The following is a 15,447-nucleotide window of genomic DNA, read 5'->3' as shown; positions in this document are numbered from 1 at the left end:
TTCGTGCTGGCACAGTGTCTTGGGGTGACTTTATGATGCTTCTATCCCCAGTCGTCTGTTGTGTTGCTGCTGAATATTGAGTTCTGCAGATTTTTGCTGTTTAGTATCATTCATTTTTGTGCTGGGAAGTGCTTTGCCTGTTAAATAAACAGGTCTTTTTTCCACTTCTCTCCGAGGAAATATTTCCCCAAACCAGCTGGGGGAAGGGCTGCTGGAATCTGTTTCCTAGAGGGACCCCATTTAGAGGTTTACTCCCAAATTTGCCCTAAACCAGGACACACAGCCACTCCTCCATTTGGGATGCTGTTATTGTGCCTGCCCACGGGTGCTCAGAGCTGGGTGACACTGCTCAGTGAGTGCAGTGCCCGTGGCAGAGCACTCCTGGTGCTGTCCCCAGCCCTGCTGCTGTCCCCAGCCCCATTCCCCATGTGGCAGAGCACCCCTGGTGCTGTCCCCAGCCCCATTCCCCATGTGGCAGAGCATCCCTGCTGCTGTCCCCAGCCCTGCTGCTGTCCCCAGCCCTGCTGCATGTGGCACTTCTCCCTCCAGGTGCCCAGCAGGTGTTAGGTGTATGCTGAACTGGGCTCTGCTGGAAGCCACTCTTGCAATGTTAGAGGATTATCTTGCATATCCAGCACAGTTTGCAGAGCATTTCACTAGAAATGCAGAAGGAATAATGCTTCCTTTTATCTATTTCAGCCGATCATTAATAATAAAATGTGTTTGTCTCCCTTTTAGGGCAGGTTCAATAATATTGCAAATTTAGAGTAAGCTATTACTGGAGCGATTAACTAAATTCAACTTCCTGATGATGGTAATAATAATAGTACAGAACTGATATGCAGAAAGTGAATTCAGCACACAATTTGGTCTGATGAAAGATCCTGATAACACAGAGGTGGTGTTAATAACAAGCTTATTTGTGAAAGGTATGTGTTTTGAGATGTCAGGGGACAGCCTGTTATCTCCCTTATTGATACCCCAGAGATTCAATAATACACTTGCTATCAGTACATGCTTACAATGGCCTACATTTCAGAATTATAGATGAAGGTATTCCACAGTGGACAAAAATATCATGCATAACACCACACTTTGATTTCCACTTATCATTAGTTAGCGAAGAAGTTAGAAATCAATGCACTTGTTAAATACCTATCAATGTATATTTGCATATTAATTACATATTATACATTACATATTATACATCACATATTATACATCATATATCATATATCATATGTATTAAATATAATATAATATAATATAATATAATATAATATAATATAATATAATATAATATAATATAATATAATATAATATAATATAATATAATATAATATAATATAATATAATATAACATAACATAATATAATATAATATTATATTATATATTATACATTATATATTATATATTGTACATTATATATTATATATTATATATTATATATTATATATTGTATATTATATATTATATACTATATATTATATATTATATATTATATATTATATATTATATATTATATATTATATATTATATATTATATATTATATTATATAGTAGATATTTCATATTTTATATATTATATGCAGTGTTACATTTCATTGTCTCTCATGGACAGTCAATTTAATGTCGTTTTCCATCTCAAGGACAGCAAGATGGAAATACTCTAAAGAAGCTTTTGGACAGCTGACAGGTTATTTAATAGTAGGAGACAGTGATTGCAATAATGCTTGAAAATATCCTCTTATGGATTGTTTTCTGTTTCAGTGGTGACCAGGGATGTACTGTGTGTGCACAGAGACCCTGTCCTTTCCAGAATAATCAGCGTGGGAAGCAGGTAACTGAGAGTGCAGTCAGCTCCAGCAGCAGCACTCCTGTTGGCATGGTCCTGCAAAAATCAATAGGAAGCACAAAGCCCGTGTCTCTTTAGGAAGTCAAGGGCTGCCATCACCACCCATCCATACAGTGTTCAGCTTGCTGCACTTGACACACACAAAAAAACCACTTTAATCTTCTTTCTCTGAAGTTTAAACTAATAATGTGTTTTGACTCTTGGCTGGGAGAGGATAAAAACAAGCATGTACACTCTCCATGGATAATGAAATACTCTCAGACACTCTGGTGGGTCACATTAGTGATGTCATAGATTAAGAATTCATTCTCCCCAAATATTTCCAATTGGTACACTTTTAATGGCCATAAGACAATAGTATCTTGTTGAATGTGCACCTGTAGTGAGTTGAAAATTCAAGAGTCAAGCCTTTGTTCTTTCTTCCAGGCACAGCCTGAACTGCACTGCCTCCTCTTAGCTCTTTCCTAATGAAAAAGCTCCGTCTCCTGTCATTTTAAAAGACGACAATAGGCATGGGAGGCTGGAAAACAAAGGCGGACAAAATGCATTAGCAAGAATGCCTGCAAAACAGTTGTTAAAATGAAAAGCTTTTTCCATAATTGAAGAGTCCTGCCTGGTATTTCCATGGAGGAAATAAAAGAGAGGGCAAATGCAGAGACAAAGGAAGAAGATCTTCATTAGGAGTATTGTCTAGCACATGGTTCCTCTAAACAAGAACTTTCTAAAGGATTGACATTTCCATTAAAAGGGCAGGCAGTTTGCTATGCAGTGACATTCAGTTTTAAAGGCTCAGCTTAGAAGCAATTTAGAGCATGAACAACAGTTTCCAATGCCACCTTCTCAGTGCTTTCTTGGCTCTTTATGTGATGTCACCATGTCCACACAACAATGAGGAAATGCCATTAACACCAATAAAACCCCTGGGAGAAACAGGGTTTGTTATTTACCTCCCCCATCCATTTATGCTTCTTAGCAAGTGGGGATGGTGTGGATGGCATTTGGACCCACATTAGCCTTCCACACACCGACCAAGAGGGTTCTGATGGCAGGACTCTGCCCCACTGTGCAGGGAAAAACAGTACTGCAAGCAGCAGACAGTAAAATATCCTTCACCTCCCCCTTGCCCTCTGGGAAAAGTGCACAGCCATGGGCTCTAAAGGTCCCCAGTCCTCCTAACTTTGTGTTTCCCTATTCCCACCCCACGTCTACACTCAATGCCACTCCGAATCTGTTAGCACCACTGAGAGTCTTTTAAGGGTTTTCATCATACTTAAAAGGCAGGACAGGGGAGCTCTAAATTAGCTCCCCAATCAACTTTTTAAGTAAGACTTAATAAGCCTACTGACTTTTCAGGAGTCATTTAGTGCCACTTCCCTTCCCTGTCTTGCTGTGACACTCAGCAGCACTTGAGAAGTGCCTGTGCTTGCTTAAATGCTGAACTGGAAGCTGATTTAGGTCTCTTCGCCTTCCCACTCTAACAATTCACACTCACAAGGCCAAAGACAGTGGGGAAAAAAAAAAAACCCTACCCAAAAATAAATAAAATGAGGAATTACCTGAAGAGGGAGTAAAACCCCATTTTGCTAAATTTAGGAAAAAATCCAGCTTTTTACCAACAGCACATAGTTCCTCTTTGTCTCACCTAACCTTTGAAACAATGGAATTTCTCAATATTGTTAAAGAAATAGTAATATAGAGCTATCATCTTCCCTTTATATTTACTTTTATCTTAAGCCTAATGGGAAAATGGCTGGAGTCCTACAATCCTTTATAAGTTTCTTGAATTATCTTGTGAGCAGCTTGCTGCAGTTCTTTTTATTAACCTCCAGACCCTACTATTTAACCACAAATAGATTTAGGTCATGCATATTGAATTGTTTTGATAACAGTCTAGTGTTTAATAATAAACGCTTCTCCAGAAAATTAAACAGTTCCAAGGCTGTGCTCTACAAATGTGGTTTTGGAAAGAGCACCATATGACAACTCAGATGGGCAAAGAAACCACAGGACATTAGCAGTGCTCTGTGCAGACTCTTTTGAGCTGAATAATTACTTAGGGATGATTATGACAGAGATAACAGAAAATCAAGAAATAATAAAGTATCAAACAGCCAATGCCAAGCAGCTGGCTATTAAAAGGCTACCACCAAGCAAAATACTTGCATTGTAAGTAGTTTAGGGCCCTAAGAGCCATCCTTTTCTATCTCTAGTAAGCCTTTCTCACAACTTTGATCATCTGATGTCCTTTATGGAACTTTACTGTGTAAAGACGATGTAATATTTATTGTTTACAAATCAGCCCATCTCAGGTTTGTTTTTTTCTTCCTTTCTATTTACCACAACATCTTTTTTTTTTTCTTTCCTTTTTTTTTTATTTTAAATTTATGTACCTATCCACTGAAATATTTATGCAAGTTGGGTCCAGAGGGAAGCAATCTTGTTTTTGCAGATTGTAGTTGGTGCTTTGAGACAACTCTGCAGAGTAAGTAAACACAGAATAAGAGAATTGGTTTTGTGCGTGCTTTCCTCGGGCACAGGCTCCCCACTCCCTGGAATATTTGGAATTTGGTATTACAGAAGGGCTCTGAAGCAGCGCTGCTGAAACCAACAGGAACTAAGCATTTGAAACGTGCTGGAGAATTTTCCAGATATTTCTGTTTTTTGTTCTCGATCAAAGTTGATAGAAACATAATTTTTCTCAAGTGTAATAAATGGATGAGGTTATCTGCTGCATTGATCTGAAGGTCAATCACTTCCTTTGATATGCTATTCACAGCACTTGATTAAAAATGTGCCGTGTTTGAGTGTAAGAAAGAAGAGGGACTTGCAAAGATTAAAGCCTAAAGATGGGCTCCTGCACAGTAAACACAGGCAGAAACCCAAGTGTGCTCATGAGGAGTGAATTACATGGGACTACAACACTCAGGTGGCCTTTTGGCCACACCTTTGTCAGAGGGATCCTCTCATGTTCATGCGAGCCAGCAGTGCAGCATCTTACCTGGAAGGAATTGGTGGAGCTTTCTGCAGTTCTGGATCATCAGCAGCCCACTTCTCACCCTCCAGATTCCTTCCCATCCCTCCTAAGGGCAGCAGTGGCATCACCAAACCCGGAGCTGGGCACTGGGGACAGTTCCCAGTGGGATCTGCAGCTTCTGAGGGCAGGCAGAGGGACACAGCCTGCTCTGTCACCATGGGACTCTGACACCTCTGCAAACCTCAGAGCACCACTGCCAGCCTGGTCATTTCCTGGAATGGTGAGATGCATTAAATAAATATATTACAGAGGAAGATATTGTGAAAAACATTGAGGTTGTTTTCCTCTTGCACAGATTTTCAATAACTAAAATTTGGGCTCTAAATTTGTGAGTATCAATTACAGTTGATGTGTTAACATAAATGTCCTTGCTAGTATGGACTGTCTTGATTGAAACCCTCACTAAACTGCATCTGTGGATTTTTCTTGACCTTGCAGAAACTGTAAGCTGTAAATAATAACATCCTCTTTAACTATTTTAAGCAGTGCTATTGGTGCTTTTCTTGTTTTGTTTTGGTTTTCTATCTCTCCCTCATCCCTTCTCAAGTATTTTTCTCTTGTTTCTTTCTCAAAACTGGCTTCACCCATCAGCCATCTCTGCTGCTGGTTGATTGCTTCTGGTTAATCCTCCCACACCTGGTGCCACGTCTCTGCTTATGATCCACCAACAGCTCCTGTACCTTCCCATCTTTAGTCAAATGTCAGATTACTTCCTTTCCAACAAAACAAAAAACTTTCGTTTGCTTTCTTTCTCCACTGCCCTGGGGAATTTTCACTCTTCTTCCCATCAATCAGATTACTGTCCATTCACCTTTCTTCTAACATATGTAAAGTTTTATGAAGTATTGTCATTTGTTCATCCACAGAACTACTGGAAAATGCTTCATTTGTTTTCCATCTTAATTCAGAAACCTCCATCTCTTCTCTCATTTTTATGATGTCCACACAATACCCTTTTAATTCACACAAATGGATGGATATGGCAGGCATTCAAGCAGCCTCCCTGGGAGAATTCTAACTCTCTGCTATGGCCAGAAGAACAAAAGCAGGCAGCTGTTGAAAAGGTCATCATGAAATAGAAGCTGCAAAAATAGCCCCATCATTTAACCCTTGCTAGGCCTGCCTTCCAGCCCCCTCTCTACACCTGTGCACACCTCACCCAGCCACAGGTTTTATTACCTTCATGATATGGACAAGTATTCCCTGAGTGAAACTCTCCTGTCTTGTGAGAAGTTGCCTGACATTTACACCCTTATTCTCTAATTATTGGAAGAATTCCCACTGTATGATTTTTTTCTATTCACTTTTAGCATTAATTGCCCTAACTCTGAAACCACTGACTCACAAATACTTTTGTCCCAATATTTTATTAGATATATTCCTTATGCCCATGCTTGGCAGAATTTGGTAGAAAAAAAATGCAACAGGTTAAGGTCTTTTGAGCACAATCATCTTTTTTTTTATATATCTGAAGATTTCATCTACAGCTTGGCCCAGCTCCTCAGCTGGTATGAACTTTTTTCACACTTCAATCCACAGACTGGGGCTTTTCCCCTAGTTTAGAACTATCATTAATAATAAAAACTTCAAACAAACAAACAAACAAACAAACCCAAAACAAGACAAAAAAAACCCCAAAAAACCTAAACAAACCCCAAACCAACAAAACCAACAAAATAAAACAAAAAAACCAAAATCCAACCCTAGATAAAAAAATAAAGTCAACAGTACAGAGAAGAAGTAATGAATGTCAGTTTACATGCTACAATATTGTACCTTGCCATATGTTCAAGTAGCTTTCCTTGGAGAATTCCATCTCTCTCACACAGCCAGAAGAATGAGAACAACAAACTGTTGAAAAGGTCATCAAGAAATACAAACATCACAGATGGCATAGGTGAAAGCACTGCAAAAAAGCAGAGTACAGAAAGAATGTGTAGGAGGATCTTTCTCTAATTGGCAGGACTGAGCTAGAAAGTGCACTTGTACACTACCTTTATTAATATTAAAATGGCTATTGCAGGGGTACCTTACCATGTACTTGCCAACTGGTCCTTTTCCTAACAGATACCTGACACAACTTCTCCTGTGGCTGATATTCCATGCTGAATGTTCATCCTTTTCAGCAGGAAAAGGAAAACTGAGTAATGGAGTGATTGCAGAGGGACACCCTGGTGTCCTGCAGAGGAGTTCTCTCTTCTCAGAAATTTGCCTTAGAATTCCAGGTTTTACAGTACCCATCCTGTCCCCAGCAGGAATAAACACATTTCTTGTCTCACTGTGTCCAGAGACTTTCCACTGCCTTAAAGAGACTCATGGACAGCACCAAGAGCTTCCCCAGTTTCCTCAGAGACTCTCTGGGATCAGGTGACTTTTCTTACATAATGCAAGCTCATGGAATCACATTCCATCACAGTCTGAAAGGCAGGTGGAGAAAAATATTCATGTGCCATGACTGAAGCAAAAGGTGAGTGCAGACAGGGAGTAGCTGGTTGAAATTCCAACTTGCTAAAACCAACCCACAGAATGTTTTCTGTAAATCTCTCTCTCAGCAATTTAAAAGAGTTTTTGTTTTTTGTTTGTTTGTTTTTTTCAGAGAGCATTTAGCCTCAGAAAAATAAAAAAAAAAAAAAAAACCAAAACCAAAATACTAAACCTAAACTTCCCCAAACCCCCCCAAAAAATTCCAGATGAAACCCAAACAAAACCCCTTTAAGAATATATTGCTATAGCAGAGCAGGTACACGGCACTATCAAAAATTCAACAGTTCTGTGTTCTGATTGTGCTGTTTTCTTGTGCAATGAAAGGATTGTGATAGCTTAGACAGAATCATAAAAAAGTAGATGTAGAGACTCAGCACTAAGCAATTAAAGAGCAACTTTCCCATTTACCACCACGGTTAAATGGTAGAGCAAGAGTATGTCATAGTATGGACAGAGCAGCTACACAAGAGCAATTCTCCACAATTTTTTTCCACAAGTCAGACTTGACACAACTCTTCCTTTTAGGTAGTACCAGCATTAATATTATAACCCCAGAATTGGAGGCATACCAGCACAGGTCTGACATAATTATTTTCATGTCCACAGAAGTTTTCCCAGGAAAATAGCTGAACCAGGAAACACTGGAAAGCAGTGTTCCTAGCAAAGAGCTCAGAACAGAGGGAAGTGTTATAACCTTGCACAGGACTCTCCTCCAGTGGAAACTCATAATGGAGGATTCAGCTCTTCACTGTGCAAGGAGAAGGAAACAATGTCCTTGGAAGAAAGAAAAGAATCACAGCATCACCTAAGGACAGACCAAGATCATTCAGGCTTGCATAATCCAGAAGTGGATGGCAATGACTCCTCACACTGGGAAAGAGAATTGCTTAGCCCAGAGATATTCGCTATTTGCAGGAACTAATCACAACAAAATTGTGATAATTTAACAACCATTCTTTTAGGAAAGCTGTTTAATGCTAATGGGCTGCTCATCAGGATTGTTTTCTTTAAACTGAAAGGCTAAGAAAGGCATAGGCCGAAAGGAAAGCCATAAATAAGCTTAGAAACCAGCCTGATTATGCAGCAAACCAGGAACCTTAAGAAAAACCTTTCAAGAAAGCATGTGTAGTCTAACCTTAAGAGCTTGGCTGCACAAGGGAATTACTGAGCATAACTTATGACATGACTGTGACACTCACTGGCATTCCCTCACTAAATTCCTAGACTGAAATACAAAGGGTTTTGACTTAACACAGCCCTAGCAGTATGTCAGGACTGCTGACAAAGTTTTCCTGTCCTGCTCTTTGCCACAGTCCCTCGGAAGGATTGCCAGGGCAGTGAGGTTTTACAGCTCCTGCCTGGTGCAGGGTGGGTGGAAGTCACCCCCATCCTTGGCAGCAAGTTTGGAAAGCTCTCCAGAGCTCCCTGAGGGGCTGTGCTGAGGAATGGGAGCAGCTGAGCCCAGGCTGCCACAGGGACTCTGCCAGCCCCTGCACTCCCAGCTGTGATTATCAACTCTTTGCTAAGTGCATTAAGTAAAGGGTATTCTAACTGTGAAATTACAACACCCGCTTTAAGAGTTAAATAAGACCATCCAGAAGCAAAGGTATTTCAGAGGATTCATAAGTTCTTTTTAGCTTAAAATATTCAGAATATCAGAGAGAAAAAGAGAGTTTTAAATGCCCCTATTAAAAGAGAAAGAGAAACCAACTGGAAATAATTTTCCTAATGACTAAATCAAGCTTGTCATAACATTCCTGTGACCTTTCTGGACAGTTACTGTAGGTGAGGTTTGGGTCACTGCTCTGGAAGCCCAGAGCTTGCAGAAGTTTAAAAGAAAAAAAAAAAAATCTAAAAAAATGGGGTCTCTAACTTCAGGCTCCCTGCCTGAACTTCTGGAACTTGAAAGAGAAAGAACATTTTCTCACATTCCCTTTCATTTCTTTCTCCCCTTTTATTATTAATGAGTGGTTTCAGAAATGTGATCACACTTTATGTACTTTCTCTGTCTTCACCTTTACACACTTTCACAGAAGCCTTCTATCAGAGCATGGCAATTCATTTAGCACCATCATTAATTGTTTTCTGCATCTCCTGGTTCTGACAGAGAGTTTTTCAAGGGACCACTGCAATTCCTCATCTGCACCAGAAATGGAGAGCAAATCTAGGTTATAAATAGGACTGAGCATCCTGAGGACCACAGGTCAGGTGGCATCTCACAGAACCAGAACAGTTTGTAATGATCCAAGTGCTGGAGCTTCTCCTGTGAGCAAAAGCTGAGAGAGTTGGGGCTGTTCATCCTGAAGGAGACTCCAGGGACACTCAACTGTGACCTTTCAGTGCCTGAACGGAGCCTGCAAGGGAGCTGGGGAGGGACTGGGGACAAGGAATGGAGGGACAGCACCCAGGGAATGGCTGCCAGTGGCAGAGGGCAGGGCTGGATGGGATCTTGGGCAGGAATTGTTCCCTGGCAGGGTGGGCAGGGCTGGCACAGGGTGCCCAGAGCAGCTGTGGCTGCCCCTGGATCCCTGGCAGTGCCCAAGGCCAGGCTGGACATGGGGACAGTGGGAGGGGTCCCTGCCATGGCTGGGGTGGGGCTGGATGGGCTTTTAGGTCCCTCCCAACCCAAACCATTCTGTCAGTCTCTGATTCTTTGAGCAACAAATGAAAACACAAAGTGTTTTTTATCTTGGAGGTTCAGAGGGAGTTAGGAGGGAAAGACAGGCAAAAAAAGCCACAGAAGAACTTACCTTGGCCAGAGATGTCCTCCCACCACAGACAGAGAAGCCTGAGATCTGGGCCAGGGTAAAGATTTACACTTTGTGTCCCAGCTGCAGGGTGCCAAGGGGGGCTCTGAGGTGGTCACTTATGGTGCTGATTTGAGACACGGATATTATTGGCTTGAACTGCCACAAACTCTCTGCTGTTCAGGCTGGTCCTGTGCACATCCAGACACCTGACCTTGCTCTCAATGAGCTGGAATTGCACCTAGAATTTAGGCTTCAAGTGGATGTTAATTTTATTTTTAGGATCAACCCAGTCCATTTAGAAAGGGTGGATAGACCCCAGTACAGCTGGCAGGGAAGAAACAGAGGAAGGGAAAGGATTGATGTGAATGTTAATTTTTGCTGGGAAGAAGGTGGAAGGAATGACCAAATTTAAATGGAAAATGAAGGACAAAGTTTGAAAAATTAGATGCTAATTTAAGACCTTTTGGCCCACCTACAAACCTTCACATTTGCCATTTGTTTGTACTACCTTGTGTACTCTGATAATTTTTCTGGAAAAAAGCGTCTTTTCCTGGTTTATTTAGTCATTAGTCAGACTGAGTTTTTTTGCCTCTGGCTGATGCAGGAGGATGCCAGCCTTGGCTCTGCTGGTAGCAATACTCAGTGTGCTCTCCTTCCTGAGAGAAAATCTACTTCATCCCTTGCTTCCAAAGAGCTTTTGACCTTTCACTGGGGCATTGCTTACATGGTCCAGCACTAATTTATAGAATACAGCTGCAATTACAGAAACCTAAACTGGGTTAAGGCTGAAGATTCTCATTATAAATCTGATTTCCAGCGTTTCTAAACACAGAGAGGAGATTTAATGAAAGCTTCCAGGCTCCAACTCAAGTGCTTTTTTCCTTGTTGGTTCCTGAAATGTTGAGAGTTTGATAAAACAATCTGAAAGACAGGAAACTGCAGTGAAATGCTCAGCCCTGGTGACATGGGTGGGTGACTGGACAATGGAAGCACACTGATAGAAGGTTTCACACATGAACCTAGAATTCCCTGGGAATTTTGAGATGTATTCAAAAAAACCCCCAATATTCCACATAAACCATTCAGAAGTGGATAAGGACCTGACAACTAATTTTGTTTCTTTGATCTGCACAAAGACTATTATTTTGATAGTTATTATTTTGATATTGGTGTCTAGATAGAAAATCAAGGCAAATTTCTGGAAAAAATAAGTCAAGATGCATTAAATTGGAGAAAGGAAGTCACAGAGGATTGTCTCACAAACCTCAAATCTGGTTCAGACCATTGCAGATTTAATAATTTCTAGATCTCTAATCCAACCCCACAAACTCTGCCATAACTGAAGAGATCAAAGCCAAATTTTTAAAATGACCTTTGATTAACATGCACTTGCACTTTTACTTATTTCCCCTTAATTAATAGTGTGAACAAGCTTATAGCCCAGAGACTGCAAGACCCTGTTCCAAATGGGAACAGGAAGGGTCACCAGAGAGGTTAAAAGGCCTAATAGTGATGATAATAACAAGATAAAAGCATGTAAGTGCTTGGGGTAAATTTATATCCTTTGCTCTTTCTTGAAGTGTTGAAAACATCATGTACCTTCTATGGCTTCTTTAACATCACTCCAGCGACCTTGAAAAGATTTTAAGCAAAACAGGCACCTCCAACCAAACTGCTGGCTGGCTTGTGGTGCAGAAAATATCTCCACTCTTTATCAGGAAGCAAAAGAAAACTAAAAAAGATAGTGGAACAGACAGGCCCCAGGTCTAAAAATGAGAGAAAAGGATGGTTGAGAACATCAGGAATAGCAAACAGTGAGACAGAGGGGGAAATCTACAGAGAACCTAAAATCAAATACAAAATAAATTAGAAGGATATCAAGAAATGAAATATTAGCATAGGAAAACCAAATCACATGGCACTGTAAAATACACAAAAAAATAAAAAAATAAAAAAAAATCCCAAGCCAAGGAGACAGCTGGTTTCATTCTCCTGCTCACTGTGCAGGAAAACAGAGGTACAACCCCAGAGCAGGGAGCCCTGCAGGTTTTTGGGCACTGTGTGAGCTTGGCTTCAGCTCAGTCACACAAGGTTCCAGCAGGTGGCAAATGAGGAGCAGGGGGCTCTCCTTGGTCTGCTCCCTCCGGATACTTGGTGAGCTAAATGTGGGATGCTAAGCCAGTGCTGTTGATGTGGGCAAGGACAGAGCCTGACTCAGGTGACCAGTGTCACACACACCTGCTTTTCCCACTGCAAACCAGCAGCAGGACAAGTCCAGGCTGGGTTTGGCCACCAAATCCCAACATCCCCCACCCAGGGGGATGCTGCTCTATCTCCATTTCAACAAAGCTTTGAAACAGATTCTTTTGTCCAGTGGATTTTGGAAATACTTACACAAATTCTTCAGTTTAGGCATCAGACAACAATGGGACTTAATCAGAGTCCAAAAATAAGTCTGCTTATTTCAGTTTCTGCTGGTTAGAAGCAAGAGGCTGAAATAGGGACTTGTGTGCACAAAAAGTCCTACACAGGCATGGCAGGCAGGGTTTAGCCAGCTGTGCTGCACAGAATGGTCAACAACCTCCAAAACATGAAGGTTGTACTTGCCTGCCCTCTCCTCATATGGAGGCAGGGGAAAACCTTAGAATGAACAGATTATTGTAATAAAATGGCCCTTTTTTCACTCAAAAGAGAGACACAGGGGAAGGTTCAGAGCAGGATGGCAGGATGAGGGGGGAGGAAGGGAAAGTCTCTTTGACATAGAAAAATGCTGTTGCTTTTCTCCAATGAAAAAATATGAATATTTCATTTCTAGCCATCTGAAAAACAGACACAGCAAAATGTATCCCCAGCAGTAAAAGACACTGCCCTATTACCCTCCCACTGTACACATTTAAACCAAAGAGCAAATAAATGTTGGCAAACAGAAATGTGATGACTTACAGTACTTTCTTTGCTACAGTAGCTGGGGGGAGAAAAAAATCCCCCAGAAAGATTAAGAAGCAAACATAAAACTGATCTTGAAATTCCTCTTTGTTGATGCCCCAGGGCAGGTACTTTTTCAGCATTATACCTATTTTTGAAAAGTACCTGCCTGTTGGGGCACCTGTGCTCCTGAAATCTGGTCTGTTTACAGGCACAAAAACACTGACTCACTTGGCAAAAAAGTATAAATTAACCAAGACTCCCCTGATTAAAACAAATATTAGACATACAGAAAGTCTTCAGGAAATCATCTGCTTAAAAATACTCTTTAATTTGCAGGCACCTGAATTTTAACCCCAGGAATGATTCCTCATTTTGTGAGCTGACTAAACCTTGGATAGGAAAACAGGAGGAGAAGGATTAAACTCTATCCATCTGCAAACTAGATGACTGCTTTGCCTTACAGGTTTCTTTTTTCTTTCTCCTCAATAATTTTGGCATTCACCTGCTAAATATATATTTTTTTTGGTGCCAAATATAAATGCTTGAATAATAATTTTTTAATGGAGATAAGATGTTCTCACTAGCATAATTGTTAATTCTTAGGGAAACTTTCTTAAGATTCCCTCACCTCCTACCTATTACTATTCTAGCCCCTAGCAGGAGGATATATTTTATTTGAAGTTTACTAATTGTGTTTATTTCAAACACATTTCGTTCTTAGCAAAGCCACTGAGGTCCCGCTTGCACTTTAAATTTGCAGGTTTACTGTAAAATGCCAGGCACATTGAGATGAATCAAACTCATCTAAGCATGAATGAAATGTAGTGAGAAAGTCCCTTCTGGCATCATTTCTGGGATTAGTAATTTGTGAAATTGTGGTGATGCAAGGGAACAGCATGAGAAAGCCATTTCCTTCCCCTTTGTCCAGTCTAAATGCAAATCTGAACTTTCTTGGCAGTTCATTTGCATATTAATGCATATAGTATTCCACTCCAGAGATCACTTCAGATTTCCTAAATTAAGTTGGGTGGGTGGGCTGAAGGGAAGAGGTCATTTTTGTCACACTAGCACAAATATTCTTAGATACTTTACCAAAAAGGCAGAAAGCAGGCAATTATTTCACTTGCCTTATCTCTATTTCAATTTTCCAGCTGGACCACCAAGGAGATGCAGAGGATAAAAAGCAATGGTTGACCAGAAGGGAGGAAATGCTTCATGTCACTGAAGAACAAACATGATGAAATTAAGAAAGGGTAAGAGTGCACACTAGTCTAATTAGCATTTCTTCCTAGTAGCTTGGGAAATGTCAGCCACCAGTTGGTGGCAAAATAAAGATGTAATGTGAGTAATAATGAATTAAATTGTGGCTATTTGCATTGAAATGTTAAGATAATGATCTGAAATTACTATTGTAAATATTCCCCTTGACAGTTGAAAATTGGACTTAAAGCTAATAGTACTTTGGATGAACTTTAAGCCATGAAATCACTTTTAATGCTTTACACTCCTTTTGGCTATGACAGCGAGCTTCAGAAAGTTAATTTACCTCTGTTTTGTTCAAGCTGTTTGGTAATTGATGCATACATCATGGAGGTTTTAATGAACAACTACAGGGACTATTTACCCCTCTCACTAAGTACAACTGAAACACTTGATTACAACTCCTGAACCGAATAAACCAACAGACTCAGGCACAGCAAACACTTTTGGCTGGGGGACTGGAGGAGCAGAGACCAGCAAGGATCTGTTTAAATGCAAAGGGAAAAGCAGCATTTTCAGAAACTGCTGGAACATTTCAGACTCATCCTGCATTAGCTGCAATTTATGGTTTTGCTGGTAGCATTAGGAGTCGCTTAGGGAGGATTTACGTCTGGATGTCTACAACCAGCACTGTCAGGGTAAGGTTAGCTGGCAAAATGGAAACGCAGCAGATATCTTCAAACATCTGCTGTGCAAATAGCTTTCCAGTAATAGTGCCTTTAAAATGAGGGCTTATTTCCAGACTATAGAGTCTAATTACATTGTAACATTATTTTTTGCCATAAGGCGTGTTTTTATTTAAAGACTGATGATGTCAAAGCTTTAAGATCGCACAGAATTACGTCATGCCCAGTAAAAGTGCTTTTTCACAATCAAAAGAATGTCTTGAGCATGACTTTTAAACAGCAATAGGCCTCTGTGCTTCTGAACTGAGATCTGCCTGGATCTCTGGGATGGCCCTTGTTTTCTGGGAGCACTCACTGGAGGGATCCAGCAGTGGATGCACTTCAACCCTGTGCTTTCAGATGTAGCTTATGGGGCTGATGAGGTTCTGACTGCTATTTTCAGTATATCAATCCCCCAAATCTGGAAAGAACAGTCAAAACTGCCTTTTTGACTTCCCCCAGAAGTCTCC

This window comes from Sturnus vulgaris, chromosome 12 (assembly GCF_052056855.1).
Source record: "Sturnus vulgaris isolate bStuVul1 chromosome 12, bStuVul1.hap1, whole genome shotgun sequence".
Taxonomy (NCBI): Eukaryota; Metazoa; Chordata; class Aves; order Passeriformes; family Sturnidae; genus Sturnus; species Sturnus vulgaris.
Note: the sequence above shows the minus strand (reverse complement) of the source record.